Genomic DNA, 16,068 nt, shown 5'->3' on the forward strand with positions numbered 1-16,068 from the left:
TTTTTTCCAGACCTACACCAGCATTTGATTGAAAAGAAGCTGACTGACCCCAGGAAGCTTGCTGTGGAGGCGGACTGCTGGGTCTGTACCAGTGTCCACAATGGTCATGTGGGGGACTCCACCAAAGATGGGCAGGGTCCCTCGCAGAAGAGTGGTGGGGACAAAGGTAAACAGAAGGAGCGCCAAAAAGGCCCCATAGTAATTTCCCAAGGGAAAGGTTCCCAGCCCCCCAGTGAGAAGAAGCCGTGGGTCCCTGCAGGCAAGCCTCCCCAGAAGGGCCCGGGCATGTTATGCTTATGATCAGGTGGGTCACTTCATAAGGGATCCTAGGTGTTCCAAGAAAGCCACAACTGCACCCACAAGTGCACTGCCCAGTGAGTTGACTTGTGTAGCATTGGGGGAAAAGTTGGGTTCCCCCGGAGGGGTGGGAGCCTGCATATTTGACCCTGGTCTCACTAGGAGACAGTGAGATGGTCCCAAGAAACCATCTGCCCCCTAACACTCAGAAATACGGGCAGTGGGTGACCATAAATGGCCAAAGGGTGAAGGCTCTGAGAGACACTGCAGCCAGTGTGACAGCTGGCAGTTGTCAGCTGGTGTCTGATGAGCAGGTGATCCGCAATGTACTTTACCCAGTAGTTGCAGCTGACAATTCAGAGTGCCTCTGCAAGGTGGCACAGGTGAGTGGGGGGTCTCAGGTACCTTGAAAGTAGTTGTGGGGCCAGCCATGCCTGTTGACTTCCTGCTAAGGGTGGACGTAGTATGCGTAGTGGGGCTACGTGGAGCTACACGAAGTGGGCATAAAACTACGCCCACCCACACACTCCACATAGCCCCCCTACGCACTGCCCACCTCCCATCCGCCCTCTACTAAATACCTCATTAAAGCTTAATATTATACAAAAGTAAATTAAAACCACTTACCTGGTCTGCGGCGTCCAGTGGCTCCCTCTTCTCTTTTGCCACCGCGTCTTCGATCCCAATGCGCATGCGCGGCTGCCCGTGCATGCGCATTTCTCGTGAGAAATGCGCATGTGCGGGCGGCCGTGCATGCGCATTGGGATCGAAGACGCGGCGGCGAAAGAGAAGTGGGAGCCCCGGGACGCCGCAGACCAGGTAAGTGGTTTTAATTTACTTTTGTATAATATTAAGCTGTAATGAGGTATTTAGGAGAGGGCCGGAGGGAGGCGGGTGGCGGGCAACTGCGCTCCGTCCACGGAGCATGCGTAGTGCTGTCTACTACGCCTGCTCCGCAAAATGCGGAGTAGGCAGCACTACAAATACTCCGTGGGCGGAGTGTAGCACTACGCCCTGGGTTACTTCCTGCTAGACAACAATCTGGAGAGCTACTCTTGGGAGAAGGTGGAGTGTAAGTCTCATTTGGAGATGTTGGGTCTGCCTGAGCGGGCGTGTGTGTCCACTTGGTCTATGGCAGTCGGTAGGGGCAATCAGGACCTGGACCCTGAAACAGTGGCCCAGGAGCTTGCCAGAAAGAGAAGAGGTAGAGGGCATAGGAAACAGGCCCCCAAAGTTCCCACAGCCCAGAAGGAGGCAAACCTTTAGAAGGATACCCTGGAGCCTACAGGGGAGCAAGTGGGCAAATTGGGGTACCTGCCTGAGCTGACCCATTGGCAGCAGGAAGGGGCTGCCATGTCGACCTGACAAGTGCACCCACTTGCGGGCCATAACCTTCCCTTTTTTTTACATGTGAATCACCCCTAAGGTTGGCCCAAGGTACCCCTCTGGGCAGGATGCAGTGTATGTGAAAGGTAGGACATGCCCTAATGTGTGTGGCATGTCCTGATAGTGAAATGCTGCCAATTTTGTGTTTTACTATTGCAAGGCTATCTGTCCCATAGGATAGAATGGGGAGTTTACTTATTACACTTTACATGTATAACTGCCTATGGGAACAAGATTGAAAAATAGAGTTTAGAATGCCTGACCTCAGAATATAAAGAGCCATCTTTTAGAGAGGATCATTTTTACATTTTGTGTTTGAAAATACCACTTTTAGAAAGTAGGTATTTTCTTGCTTAGCCAACCTGTGTGCCTCTGCTAGGTTGTGTATTGACTGTCTGGTTTTGGAGTGAGAGGGGCAGAGGATGTACATTCACTGTAGACCATCACGGGGGAGGGTTGAGGTGTGCCTTGTCTTTCCTGGATGAGTCAGGGCTCGGCTGAGTAGACCTGGGCTGCATTTAGAGTAGGGGGAGGAGATTTTCTTTTACCTGAATCTTCCTGGTCTGCCTTACACAATGCTGTCTCCACCTCCTGCTGGGCAGCTGCACCAGAGAGGACAGAAATGGTTTTGGCTGGGCAAAGATCTTCTCTGCCACTAGAAAACAAAGGATTTTGGGCTAGATGTATGACCGTTTTTTTGTGATTGCAAAGGGGATTTTGGTCCCTCCCCTTAACTCCCTTGCTGTCAGATTACAAGCACTCTTACCTGTAGGATGCTTGTAGGTTGTTTTCGCAGAGACGTTATGGACCGACTTCCCCTTGTTCTAGACAACGCCCTGGGATCTAACTTTACACTAAGGCAATTAAATAGAATTTAGGGAGGAGGGCAGGATCGGGGACGCTACGTGTTCCTTGGTTGTCGACCTGCGAAGCAACAAAGAAAACTTCTGTAATTTAAACTCTCTTTTTAAATCCTGCTAACTATCTAAACCTACAGTAATTCTCTTTTTGTTGAACTCTAAGAGAGCCTACCTGCGACTTTTAGAAGCTAGGCGTCGCGTCCGTGTTGTCGTTGTGAAGAGTCTTGTATTTGCCGTTGATAGTCTTCAGGAGTTTAAGGTGTCATTCTGTAGTAACTGTGCTCCTAAGTAAATAATCAAATGTAAGAATAAGTTACTGATTCTTTTTCTATGTCAAGATGCACCACATGATAAGACAACCAGCACCTTGTGTCAGTTACTCAGTATACTCTCTCGACTCTTTCAAGGTCTTCACAACCTGTATATGAAAATAACTAAACAAAAGAAACAACTATCTAAACATAACATTAAAATGTGCTTTCTCAAGGTTGTCTTTGATTAAGTCTCAAAGTCTTCTTGTTTCTTTTTTAGAAAATCAAAAATGTCAATGATCGCTTTTGCCAGGATTCTACCAAGATTCTCCGAATTTTTCAGGTAAGTTCTGTTTTCTCTATAACTTGTTGCTTGCTTGCGTTGGGCGCCTTTTGACAAAGTAAAAAAAAGGTTCACTTAGCTTTAAAGACTTCTTCCTTTTTCTTGCAGCAAGGAAAGGAAGGTTTCTTGAATTTGGGATGACTGTGGGGCGTTGCCGGATCGTCGAGATCTGTGGAGGCTGCTGAGGTGAGTCTTCTTGGCAGGCGGAGTAAGGCAAAGCGTCTGGAAGCGTCGGGTGTGGCTATTTATACTCGAGCCACACCCGAATGTACGATGACGCATCGCGCACCTTTTCTCTGGGTGCGTTTCCCGATTGTTTGTATTCAGCCGGTCTACTCGCAACAGAGCCTCCCCCAGTGCCTATCCTCAACCAAGAGTCAATACGCATGCTATAATAATTATACATGAACATGAACTATAGCTAGAGTGACAAAGCTATGTTGATACATCATCAATCATACAGTACGGTGAAAAAGGTTACATTAATAAATCATCAAACATATTCTACTATGGCGTGCAGGGTGCACGGGACAGGGGTGGGTTTTCTGAAGTGTTTAACCTCCTCTTGGCGCTATGGGCGCTCCGGGGTCATGACAGTACCCCCCTCTTAAGAGCCCACCAAATACTTGAGGAACTGGTTTTGGTTTTTCTGGATACTGTAGATGAAATTGTCTTACTAATCGTGGAGCATTCTGTAAGTTAGCAAGAGGTTCCCAGGATCGCTCTTCTGGGCCATAACCCTTCCAATGTATCAAATAAAACAATTTCCCACTGATTATTTTTGAATCTATAATTTTCTGAACCTCAAATTCCGGAACTCCATCAATTTGTATAGCTGCGGGAGGTTTCTTAAATCTGGTCATAGGGTTAAATGGTTTAATCAATGACACATGAAATACTGGATGAAATCGATATTTGAGTGGTAAAGTCAACTTTACACTGACCGGATTTATTACCTTTTCTATATCAAATGGCTCGATAAAACGAGGACAGAATTTTCTACAAGTTCTTATCTTAAGATTCTTTGTGGATAACCACACCTTGTCTCCAATGGAGTATTTTGGTTGCGTGCTCTGTGTGAATCTGAGATACTTTTTTGTCTTTCTTTTGCCTGTGCCAAATGATACTGGGCCTGGCTTTGGATGTGAACTAGTTTTCTAAGGTGTTCATCCAAAGATGGAATTATAAAAGGAAACCTTATTGAACCAGGGATATTTTTAGGATGAAAACCATAAGTACTAAAAAATAGAGAGAAGCTAGTGGAGGAATTGTCCATGTTATTGTAAGCAAATTCCAATATCCACAAAACATCTGACCAATCTTGTTCTTCCTCTACTAATGCACATCGTAAGAATTGTTCTATGGTCTGGTTGGTTCTTTCAGTTAAACCATCAGTTTGAGGATGATAACCAGAAGATGTGCGAACATCCATGTCTAAAGATTTTCCTAAATCTTGCCAGAAGTGAGAAATAAATTGAGGTTCTCTATCAGAAATTATTACTGAGGGAATACCATGTAAACTGATTATTTCTTTGGAGAATATTTGTGTTAACTCCTTAGCTGATGGGATCTTTTTCAATGGGATGAAGTGGGCCATCCGAGAAAAATGATCAACCACTGTTAGAATAGTGTTAAAACCATTCTTAGTTTTTGGAAGATCGACTATAAAATCAAGGGACAGTGTATGCCAGGGTTGAGGTGGTATTGGAAGTGGGAGGAGAAGACCACTAGGTGCTTGATATTGTGATTTATTCTGGGTGCATACTACACAGGTTTCAATATAACTCTGAACATCTGTTAGCAAAGATGGCCACCAAAACTTTCTTTTAATTAAATGACTAGTTTTTGATACTCCTGGATGTGCAGACATCAAAGTATCATGATGTAATTGTATCACTTTCTGTTGAAGTTCTTGAGTGGGTACCAAAATGTGTTCATTCATGTACAATAATCTATCCTTAATTTGTAATAAAGGATACTGTTCTTGCCACTCTTGTGTTGTTTTTTCTTGAATTTCTTTTTGAATTCTCTCTACTACATCAATATACGTAACTCCAATCTTAAAACAGTGCTCTGATAATACAGGCTGGGTTTTATCAGGTAAACAATCTTTTTCTTCTGATATTCCAATACGTGACAAAGCATCAGCTTTTTGATTCTCTTTCCCTGGACGATAAGTGATTATAAAATTGTAATCATTAAAGAATAATGTCCATCGTAATTGTCTTGCGGTGAGAGCTTTTACAGATCGCAAACTTTGAAGATTTCTATGATCCATATAAATTATTACTGGATGTCTAGCACCTAACAAATAATGGCGCCATTCTTCAAAAACTGCTTTGATGGCTAACAATTCTTTGTCAGCAATAGCATAATTTGGTCTGTAGGGGTAAGTTTTCTTGGATAATATGCTATGGGATGAATCTGACCGGTCTCCTTGTGTCTTTGAGATAAAATGCCCCCAATGGCAAATTGTGAAGCATCTGCTTCGACTATGAAGGGAATGGAAGGATCTGGATGCATTAAAAAGGTGCAGAGGTAAATTGTTGTTTTAGATTTTGAAAGGCTTTTTCTGCCTCACTAGACCATTCAAATTTTACATTTTTTCGTAATAATCTAGTTATTGGGGTTATGATTTGAGAAAAATTACAAATGAATCGCCTGTAAAAGTTGGCAAATCCTAGAAAACTCTGAATTTGTTTTACTGTGGACGCGCTGGACCAATCAAGAACTGCCTGGATTTTCTTTGGATCCATCTCGACTCCTTTAGGACTTAAAACATACCCAAGGAATTCTACTCTTGTAGTATGAAAAGTGCTTTTTTCTAATTTTATGAATAAAGAATTGTCAAGATGTTTTTGAAGAATAGCTCTTACTAGTTTTACATGTTCTGTGGTGTTCTTAGAATAGATGAGAATATCATCAATGTAAAGTATGCAACAAATATCCAAAAATTCTCTTAAAACTTCATTCATAAAAAATGTAAAAGCTGCTGTAGCGTTACAGAGTCTGAATGGCATGACCTGATACTCATATAAGCCAAATTTGGTGTGGAATGCAGTCTTCCATTCGTCTCCACTTCGGACTCTTACCAAATGGTAGGCTCCTCGCAAGTCCAATTTAGTATAAATAGTAGCATCTTTCAACTGGTCTAACAAAGTTGGAATTAGTGGAAGCGGATATCTATTCTTAATTGTCACATTATTTAGGGCACGGTAGTCAATACAAGCACGCAATTTGCCTCCTTTTTTAGGGATAAAAAATAGTAGTGAAGATACAGGGGGCTTAGAGTGTCGAATAAAACTGTTTGCAAGGTACTCATCTAGATATTCCTTCAGGTGTTCATTTTCTTTTTCAGTGAGGGCATATATCTGGCTACACGGTAAGGTAGCCCCTGGCATTAAATCTATTCGACAATCAAAATTCCTATGTGGAGGCAGAGTATTGGCCTTTTTTTTTAATCAAATACATCATGAAGATCCGAATATTCTTTTTTACACCTTCCAACAACAATACACTTTTAGAGTCCATGGGAACATCATAACCTTGTACTAACAGTTCTGATCTTTGGGGTTGTAAACAAGAAGAATAACAAAATTCTGAATTGAATAGTATTGTTTTCTTCACCCAATCGATCTTTGGATTATGTTTTACTAACCATGGAATTCCTAGAATTAAACGAAATTGAGGGGCATCTATGATGTCAAATGTAACGTCTTCTTTATGGATGGATAAACAAGTCATTTGAAGAGTTTCAGTGTGATACTGTATGAGTTCAGACGATAATTCCTTACCGTCGACAGCTCTAACTACCTCCGGGTGAAGTTTAGGTTCTGATTTAAATTACAATTCTTGCAAAAAGTGTATATCAATAAAATTACCTGTCGCACCCGAGTCAATTAAAGCGTCTATAGCCCAAACCTTTTCTTTTCTTAGATGAGACTGTAAGGAGATTTTAATACTGAGGTGATGAAAATTTAAATCTGGAGTTGTTGAGGCCAAGCTAGATAATGGACTCGACAAACTGACCTCTTGTTTTTTCGAGCATGTTAGTTTTCCGACTGCTGAACCAAACCTGCATCAGTATTTTTTCCTGTAGGCTTATTTGGGCGTATTGGACATTCTTTAACAAAATGTCCTGATTTGCCACAATAAAGACATTGATTCAACTTTCTCCTTTTGTCTTTTTCCTCTTTAGTCAAAGGACCTTTGATGGTACCTATCTGCATTCGTTCTCCAAGATCTAATTTAGTCGTAGGTTCAGTTTTGAAATTAACTCTGTCTTTGAAAGAGAACAACTTCTGTTCAGTTTTCCCTTTTTCCTCTCTACGTTCAGATAACCGGTGATTTCATTTAACTACCAAATCTATGAACTCTTCAATATCATCTGGCGGATCCAAAATTTGGGTAATCATATCTTTTAACTCATCTTTTAGGCCCTTATAAAAAAGTGAAACCCTCTTACCTTCCGGCCAATGAGCTTCTATTACTAATCTGTTGAACTGAGATATATAATGTAGTAAGTCTAATGAGCCTTGTTTTAAATGAAGTAGTTCATGATCTGCAGACTGAACAAAAACATGCTTACCAAACAATTTTTTCATTGTATTCTTAAATCGTCTAAGGTCGTATAGAATAGGGTCATCGCGTTCTACAATTGGCACTGACCAAAGAGCAGCATCTCCTCCAAGATAGGATAATATGAATGCTATTTTAGAAGAATCATCAGGAAAAGCTGTGGGTTTAGCTATGAAATGTAGATGACATTGGTTTAAAAAGACTGTGAACTTATTACTGTCCCCATAAAACCTTTCAGGTTGTGCTAAGGGAACCGGTACCGGAGTAACCACCTGAATCTGAGTTGTTGCAGAAGGGGAACTAGAATGTAAGGTTTGAACTCCAGGTTGAGATGTTGGAGGTTTTAGCACCGACCTTTGAGTTGGAGAAAAACTCCAGGTACTAGGACCAGAAACATTTGCTCCTTGAATACTGTTTTGTAAGGCTGTAACATCCCTTCGAAGGGCGACATTTTCAGATTGTATATTAGACAGCATGTTTGCTATGTCTTGCAAAGAAATCGAGGCTTCCGGATCCATAGCGTCTGGGCAAAATATTTTTCGTGGGCTTTGCCTTCTGTTAGATTACAAGCACTCGTAGGATGCTTGTAGGTTGTTTTCGCAGAGACATTATGGACCGACTTCCCCGAGTTCTAGACAACGCCCTGTGATCTAATTTTACACTAAGGCAATTAAAGGCTCCTCTTGGTGAAAGAACTAAGAATGGATCCATATGACTAGATTTTAATTTTATTAAGTGCACCGAATGCCCGAAGGTGTCTTGGTTCTAGCGTCTGCTATTACAGTCATATGCTACGGCATAAGTCAGGAACTACCGAGGGCCATGTTTTGAGATGTTTCTGAAAATCTGCAGATTATTCTGGCCTCGCACAAACTCAGGGAACTGGTTCCAGACCAGGGAAGTACAGTAAACAGAGCCTCTCCCGCCACAGAAGGTTCAGTAGACTCATGGCACCGCCTCTCTTTTGGAGCCTGCTGCACCTAGATGTCTATTAGATGAGTACCAAGAACATGTTCTCTTGAGGTACTCACGTCCAGTAAGATTAAGAGTTTTGTGAGCTGTACACAAAGCCTTAAAAGCAACCCTCTTCTTGACAGGGAGCCAGTGTATTTTCTCCAATGTTTCGCGGCAGATTTGTGGCAGATTCAAACTTCTTGATCTGTCTGATGTTACTGTATAAAAGTGGGACCCATTGACCCACTTGTTCCAGTTCCAAACTCTCTATGACCAAAGAAGTGACTCCTATGCTGTACTCAGAGGACATCTGTTCAACCAGAGTTGCAGTTATCTGACAGCCACCTTTCCAGAGGTGAGTGGACATCACCTGAGTCTATCCCTTGCTATAATGTCTGTTCACATATCCTGAAGCATGCAAAATACAGCTTGCCTGCTGAGAGAGGGAAGGAACCTGCCAACCATACAATATGCTGCAGAGAGTGATCACTGTGCCCCGGTGTTGGTAGGCAGCAGCCTCTCTCCCCACATTTCCTGGGGCAACTGTGCCGCACTTCTGAAGATTGCCAGAACATGGTGAGGGGATTGATCCTCTGCAACATGATCTCAATCGCTGTGGCAAAAGAGAAGTTGCTGTGTTAGTTGAGCTGCTGTGACAGAACAGTAGTGGGGTAACCTGAAATGCTGTGCCAGAAAATAATTTACAGTGTTACCCTATCTGATGTGCCAACAAAGACATGTGGAGTGACCTGAGCAGATGTACTCAAAGACAAAACTGTGGCATGACCTGAGCTGTATTTCCATATCTGTATATTAATCATTATCATCAATGCAGTCGCTGCCGCTTTAGGTGTACATATGGACTGTGTTCTTACTCTATCAATGAACCATCACAGTGTAAAAGCACAGTATAATTTAAACTTCCAAACAACATTTTAAACAGTCTCAACACAACCTGTGTACATCACCCAACCCTCTGTATTCCCCTTGTGTAAACTACTAATTGTCTAATTATATGTTGTCAAACAATCAATGCAGTAAAAAATTGGCCTGTACCATCTCTTACATAAGATGCCCAATGGGCTGGACAAGTGAAAAAGTTCTATCTATCAGTAAGGCACTGCTGCGATATGAGTACATTAGAACATGTAATCGAGTTCAGTGTGCAGGGGTCATAAAAGCATTTCATCAGATTTGTCTGCACTGCCACGAGTATTGTCTTCCAGGTCGTCTTGACAGAGCCTCTCTTTGTCTGCTGATATGCATGCGTCATCATCTGTATTTCTGGAGTGCTCCACTTTAATACATCACGCAGCCATTGAGTGATCGATGGGGGCACTGATACCTTCCAATGCATAGTCATCACTCATTTGCCGAAGAGTAGTGGCAAGTCGATGAACTTGGAGGTCCGCTTAGCTACATTTCAGCCTCAAGAAGCATCCTCACAGGCATACCACAGCTATATTGGGTGGCGCCCTACCTTTCACCTCAGTCAACAATGTAAGTATAGTGGTTCAACAGGGAACAATATGTGGGCAACCCCGTACCATATGGATAAAATCTACCATCTCAGCCAGGCATCTGGAGCATATGGCTGGGACCCTCAGATATACAATAGCTAGACATGCAGGGTAATGTAAGTAATTGAGTTGTGTATACTTAAAGTGTGGGTTACTATTCACAGTTTTGGTATATTCCAGTATTTTCTCCGATCCTTATCCAATAAGTCAGTTCAAATCATTTGCTTCCATTTGAGTTTCAAAGGTTTTAGAGACACAAGGAAGGTGCACGGTGCATATATGTCAGCACGTTTGGTTGTACCCCGCAAGTCAATAATACAGTCAATTCTTCTGTGTGTTGTGTTTCCACCCTTCACATCACCACCCCTTCTGCCTTGGATCATTCTGCGGAAAGAGCTTCAACGGTCAGAAACTGTCCTCTGTGTCAGCCAAATTCATCGACCAGCACCTCAAAAGGAAGTAGTTTACTGTCAGGGTATATGTTGCCATGAGTATCAATGCCTGTCTGTGTACACTGCTGCACGGCTTGCGTCCAGCTACTGCCAACAATCCTAGCACCTCACACAGCCAGGGGTTGGAAGGGACAGTATGGAAAGGTCCCTACTAATCCCTTGGTTTATTTGTCTCAGCAGGACTTAATAACCCTTACTGTTCTGGGGTATGTGTGGCTTGGCTTAGTCCAATCGTAAAGTGATTGCAACAGGCTCCCTTTGTGTAATAAAGTCACAAGGTCCGGATTCTACTGGTCTTTCTCTATCACTAAGTATCTTGCCATACATACTTGTTGAGCGGCTATGTAATAAACTTCTGGGTTTGGGATTCCTATTTCACCACCATCTAGTTACAGACATCTACTGTGTCTCCCACATCAATTCTGAGAATATGGATCTCAGCTCCTGGAAGAATGTGTGTGGTAAAGTCAGGGTCAGGGCCATAAAAAAGTAAAGTAGGGAGGAGCACTATCATCTTCATGATAGCCACATGACCGAAAGGAGAAAGCAGCAGTTGGTGTCTGAACAAGAGGGCACTACATATCCCAACAACACATTTGTCGAGGTTACCACCCTTCGGCTACGAGTCGGTATGATTTATCCAGATTCCTAGAAAGTGGCAGGTTTCCAGGGCAGTGCGTCCCCCAAGCTCCGGGGTCTGTCTGCTGATGGTGGCTATTTCAACAGGCAAGCACAGGACTTCTCCCAATTAACATTAAGTCTTATCACTTGTCCGAATTCAGTCAGTTTTGGGATGAGTAGGGATCATGCCCGCTCTATTGTTTCTAGAAATATTAAGGCATCATCTGCATGCCATGCTGCCACATGATTTTTGTCTCCTAGTGAGATTCCCTATTCGGGACCCCCCGCATGCTTTAAGTAGGTCAATGGCTCCAGCGCAAGGACAAACAGGATCAGGGATAGGGTGCAACCTTACTGGGTGCCCTGTTGCAGTTGCCATACGTCTGAATAAACTCTGCCAGTGCAGGACCTGGCCATGGATTGGGTGTAGCATTATCATATCCATTTCAAGAAATCATTTCTAATCCCCATCCCGATAACACACGGAAAAGGTATGACCATAGTATAGTCTGTCAAGCCTTTTCGATATCTAGAGAGAGCACAGATGGGGTCCCTGAGTCCTTGGCTACCCATCCATTATGTGTAACAGATGGCGAACAGTGACGTGTGTTGCACTCTGGAATAAATCTGCATTAGTCAGGGTGCACTAACTGTGTTAGATAAGGCAAAAGTCTATTTGCAATAAACCTCCCTAAAATGTTGTATTCCGTAGTCAATAGCGAGAGTGGCCTGTAGGACTGGACTTCTAGACAGTCTCTTCCTGACTTAGGTAACACCACAATTTTGGCCTCTCTCATAGACTCGGGGTGGAAACCCATGCTCAATGCCGGTATGGACATGTGGTGTAATTTTGGTGCCAGCTTGATTCGGTGGGTAGAATAGAATTCAGGGGGCAATCCATCAATGGCCTGCATTTTCTCACTGGCTAATTGGTATATGGCTGCCGTCACCTCCTCAAAGTTCCAAGTCCAACTCCTGAGCCCCTGTCTGTGCGCATGTGAGTCTTGATAGCCAGACCTTAGAGAGAAAATAAGAGATGTGAGCATTCTGCTTGGTGTCTGTGGAGTTGTATAAAGTTTTGCAGTAGTCAACAAATGCATTATTGATGTCCATCTGTATCATAACGAGTTGACCTGTACAGAGTCAAATGGGCCCTATGCTCTGAAATAGTGTCTCTTAACTCAGCAGCCATGCCAATAGGCAGCCTGTTCAAGCTCCTTCCCTGTGTTGCTGCATGATGTACTATTTGCTGTGCAACCAGCGCACACGCTCTATTAGTGCTTGATATGTATTTGTTAATTTTAACAGAAGTGGTCTGTCCTGTGGATTCTCTATTGTTGCATTTTGAGTTCTCTGTGTCGGTGTTCTACCTCATTTATTTCCCTCAGATGTGTTAACTTGACCCTATAAGAGGTATTGATGCATGTACCTCATATGACTCCCATTCAATCATACAGCAAGAACAGTTCCCTCATTCTCTGCAAAATTATTGTTGATCGTTTCTCCTATTGTTGTTCAAAATAGGGAGTCTAACACTGCCTATAGTTGAAGTCACCACGTGAATACGACCATCGGTAGTCCCCCAAACAGTAGTGTTGCAAGGAGGGAGTTGTGATCTGAGTCACTGTGGCAGAGGCATTCAGTGTTCCGTGTTTGTAGTATCAGAGCAATAGATTCCAGCATCCTATGCAGACAAGTGTGTAGGGCATGTGCAGTTGAGTAATAGGAGTATTTACGGGTCAAAGGGTGTGTTTCATACCATAAGTCTACCATGTCCCTGCATGTGGCCAATTTTCTAAAGCCTCCGGCCAGTGGTATTCTTGGGGTGATGCTGGGCGAGGTCACGAGCAACCCAGGGTGCGATTCAGGGCGCAATCAAGCCTTCCCAAATCCTATGTGTATTTATAGTATTGATAAGGTGAGGGGAGAAAGTATCTAGTAACTGCAATTGGCCAGTATTGGGCACATATATGCAAGCCAACAAGGGGTCATCCTCTTCCAGTGTCCCCTCCAGTAGTGTAAACCTGTCTACCACTTTATGATGTTGTAGGAAGGGAACCCTGGTGCGTGGTGCCACCAATATCAGCAAACCTTAAGCCTACGTGGAGTATGTTGACCAATATATTTGCCCTCTCCAGCGCTTTTCTATGTTTTGCAGTTCCACCAGTCATATCCTTTTCCTTCAGAAGAGCTATATGGGCATGCTGATGCTTCAGGAGGACATATAACCTATGGCATTTCACCGGGGATCCTAGCTCCCTCAAGTTCCACATAATAAAGTCATATTTGTGGGCCATTACTGTAAATTGTTGGTGGAGACCAGTGTCGTAGTAACCATCCGCTATTCATATGGACAATGGATGTGTGCTACATGGGGAATAGTGGTCATGGTGTACACCTCTGTAAGAGCACAAAACAGGTGTTAGCGTGTGGGTGTGATCCTGTGCCAGGGTCGTAGCCAAATGTGCTTTGACCATGTGAAAAAATAAAAACAACACAAAATCAACAGCAAATGAACCACAATGTGGATCTGCATATGCAGTGGTAGTTCGTTGAGGGACAGGATTTTGATAGTGTTCCCCATGATGCGCAACACCATCCTTACTATGTCCAAGGCTGAACATAAGGGTCCCATTAAAGAGCAGATTGTGGCAAGTGGATCTGACAACCCAGTCCCCTTGGACCACACAGAAGGTCAAATCAGATCATCTGGTGATCAAAGAGTGACCAGCTGCCTTCTTAGCATCCTTTTAGCCATAAAGAAAACCTGATGTTGTTTCTGCACTGTGGTTGTGTGATTGGGGGGAAACGTTCACTTTCGGGACGGACAAGTCCCATGGGCCATGGGCACGTGCCCTCTGTAGGATAACAGCTCAATCGCTGTAATTCAGCAGCTGCATCACTATTGGTGTCGATTGTGCACCTGGGGATGTCTAGCTGACACTCTATGTGCCTCATCCACAGTGAAAAACTTAAACTGAGTGATCGTGAGCACCGTTTGGAGCAGTAAGACCTCCATGAACAGCTCATCCCTCCACTCATTCTGGTACCTCCACTCATTCCGGTAGGCCTATCACCCTGACATTGTTGTGTCAGAATCTCCCTTTCCCTTCAGAATTTGGAGATCTTTTCACATTTTATTGACCTGGAGTTGCAACATGGCCATCGATGGACTCAGGGTGGCTAAAGTGGATTCCTTTTCCTCCACCCTGTCTGTATGTTTCTTGTGGCCGGTGCACAGCAGCCCTACCTCAATGGCTATTGCTTCTATTTTCTGCTACAGGGTTGTTCTGGAGTCTCGTATGGCCTGCAGAGTTGTGTCCAAGTGATCCGCATTCACAGGGACACTCCCGCTTGCTTGGTAGGGGTCACATTTCCCACTTCTCCACGGTCGCCTGTATGATCGCACTTTACCCCCCCCCCCCCCCCCCCCCCCCCCCCAGTTCAGACTGTCTTTTGCATCATTTTGCTCATGGAGTCACTTTGCTCCGGATGAGGGAGCTGTGTCCACTCCAGCATGGTCGCTATGCCTTTCTGTAGTTATAGCATTCCTCTATCGCCTAAGCAAACCCTGATGCTACCAGACTGGCGTCCCCCCGTTCAGTCCACATCTGCTCCCGCTCTGTAGATACCATACCACTAATGCAGGGAGGAGCACAAGCATCACTGTTTCACTAATCTAAGATGCCATAAGAGCCTCTTGAACCCTAAATCCAGTTGCACTTCCAGACTCCACCCAATCGTAGTGGGAGGAGAGGCCTCATAGCTCTCTCCTCCGGGTCAGTGCACCTCCCACACCTTGTACAGCACACTACCGCAGTCACATCAGCCAAGGTTAGGGCAGGTGAGTTGAAATTAGGGAGATACACTCAGCAGGGAACAAAAAGAGGCCTCAGCACCACCCATCTCTGCAGTCCAGCGGCCTGAGGTCTCACGCTGGCCTCAGGCACTTCCTGCCACTCCAATCGATCCTGGGGGTAGTGGCCCACTTCTACATAGCACAAGGTACTGGCTCCCCTGGCTGGGCTGCCTGCTTCCTCCATCCTGTAGTGGAGCGGAGCATGCTCTATTCGACTCTTGGTCTGAAGTGGGTGTGGTGGGTGGTCCCTCGCCTCACAGCCACTTGGCCGCACCGCTCCTCCGGGCCCACTGGGACACCATGCACAACACCACACTGTCTCCACCTCCATTAGTCCCCAAGTGGGTCCGCTAACAGGTGGGGGCATATTTGTGCACTTAGGGGCACTGATGGAAGGTATTGACTGAAATGTGATGCCAGGATAACTGTAATGGTGCTGGAGCTCCCCTCTTACATGTTGACCATCTTGCCTGGTGAAACCACACCCCTCAGTCCGTGGCTAGATGAGCCCAGGCTATGGTTGGCCAGACCGTCATGGGCATGATTAGTCCAAGTGAGGCCACAACAACATCTGAAAGCACCTTCTTTCCCAGCCCATTCATATCCCAGCCCAAACCATCCTAGCCAACCCAGTCCAGCTCAATAGTCTCCATACCTTCCTGCAACAAGCTGCCCCCTTTATCAGAGGAAGAGGATCAGCTGCCTTGTCTGAGTTGCAACGCACTAAGAGGCCCTGACAAGAACTAATGGCTGGCGCTCACTCAGAAGCAAGAGAGAGTGTGAGCGGAGGAGGAGTTGGGCATCCACTCAAGTGCACCTAACACAGACTGAGAAACCTCAATGATGAGGTAAAGTGAATTGTGAAAGACTGTTCACATTGAGAGAGCATAGGAGTAATATACACTTAATCAATCAATCAATCATAGGCATTTGTAGAGCGCACTACT

The 16,068-nt window shown here is 44.4% G+C and overlaps 1 long non-coding RNA gene across 1 annotated transcript in view; it reads left to right on the forward strand.

Moving 5' to 3' along the window:
- LOC147725537 (uncharacterized) overlaps positions 1-3,327 on the forward strand; it is a 406,506-nt gene extending 403,179 nt beyond the window's left edge. Inside the window, exons 2-3 of the long non-coding RNA XR_015309835.1 lie at positions 3,075-3,137; positions 3,246-3,327. This is a non-coding gene — a long non-coding RNA (uncharacterized LOC147725537). The remainder of the gene's footprint in view (positions 1-3,074; positions 3,138-3,245) is intronic.
- Positions 3,328-16,068: the final 12,741 nt, after the last annotated feature.

The sequence above is a fragment of the Lissotriton vulgaris genome, chromosome 3_2, assembly GCF_964263255.1.
Source record: "Lissotriton vulgaris chromosome 3_2, aLisVul1.2, whole genome shotgun sequence".
NCBI lineage: Eukaryota > Metazoa > Chordata > Amphibia > Caudata > Salamandridae > Lissotriton > Lissotriton vulgaris.